Raw genomic sequence first — 1,413 nt, 5'->3', positions numbered from 1 at the left:
CCTTTCTGCTGTAAGGATTACTAATTACTAACTTGGTGTCATCTGAGCCAGATAAAATATATTCTCCAGTGTCATTCCAACATATTGTATTAACCTAAAAAAAAGCAAAAAAGAAACATAAGCAAACTGGACATAATAGAACTATGCCATCTTTTAGTCACCTGATGGCACAAAATTTATAGCACTGATGAGGTCATATCTATGTTAAAAAGTATTTACATATTGAAAAAATAGACTTCCAGTTTCCAGTTTCACATGTAAGAAGCTTGGAAGTCATCACTCCATCCTAACAAGTAAGAAGTTGAACAGACTGCAAAATTAACGACTCCTCTCAGATCACTCAGAGAGGTGAGGACACAAGACAAACTGCTACCCTCGAGACTGGAGAGACCAGTAGGTAACTAAAAGGAGTCTTGGCTTACCGGAGCAGAGACTCAAGAGAGGAAACCTCTGTAAAAAACAAGACCAGGGTAAGAAAACCTGAACTATAACTGATGAATTGCTAGAAGTCTGGAAAGGGCAAGTCTAACTGTTAAAAGCTCTAGGGGGATCCAGTCATGGGGAATTGTGTGGGACCCTCTATTTTGAGTTTTAATTCCAGGGGCTCAACTAGGTTCTCATAATAAATTTCAGAGAAAAAGAAAGGAAAAAGAAACCATTTTCAAATACACCAGAGTACTCTGTTCTTAACAAAGTCTGCCCGCAGGAGAATCTATTTAACCACAGCTTAACCCACTGGGGTTCTATCAGAGCCTATAGACCTGGGGGAAGAGAAATACCCAACTCTAGCCAACTCTAGCCTTCCACACAGGAGAATCAAAATACCCAACTCCAGCTCACTCTATTAACCTGTCCCACCTAAGAGGAGTTTGGCAAGTGGACTAAGAATCCCTTATGAAGTTCATAGTCCAGAGGCATAGACTCATTAAGAGACAGAGACCTAATCATACAACTATAGAACATTTCCTCTCCCCCTATACCTTACCACTACATTACTAAATACCTGTTTACACAGTATCTTTCAACCAGTACATCATATCCAGCCATTATGAAAAACACAAGGCATACTAAAAGGCAAAAAATATAATTTGGAGAGACAAAGTATCAGAACTAAACATAGCAGGGATGTTGGAACTATCAGACTGGGAATTTGAAACAACTATGAATAATATGCTAAGGTCTCTAATGGATAAAGTATACAGCATGTAAGAACATACAGCCAATGTAAACAGAGATGGAAATTCGAAGAAAAATAAAAAAGAATTGCTAGAGATTAAAAAAACAATGTAACAGAAGTGAAGAATGCCTTTGATGAGCTTACTGATAGACTGGACATGGCTGAGAAAACAATCTCTGACCTTGATGATATATTAATAAAAACCCACAAAACTGAAAAGCAAAGAGAACAAAGAC

General features: G+C 37.9%; 1 protein-coding gene across 1 annotated transcript in view; it reads right to left on the bottom strand.

The window, feature by feature from the left end:
* Positions 1-1,413, bottom strand: part of DCAF6 (DDB1 and CUL4 associated factor 6) — a 183,439-nt gene that overhangs the window by 171,947 nt on the left and 10,079 nt on the right. The window lies entirely within an intron of this gene.

The sequence above is a fragment of the Propithecus coquereli genome, unplaced genomic scaffold (genome assembly GCF_000956105.1).
Source record: "Propithecus coquereli isolate 6110/MARCELLA unplaced genomic scaffold, Pcoq_1.0 Scaffold56, whole genome shotgun sequence".
In the NCBI taxonomy this organism is placed as follows: Eukaryota; Metazoa; Chordata; class Mammalia; order Primates; family Indriidae; genus Propithecus; species Propithecus coquereli.
The sequence above is the reverse complement of the archived record's forward strand: the minus strand, read 5'-3'. Positions and strand labels throughout refer to the sequence as shown.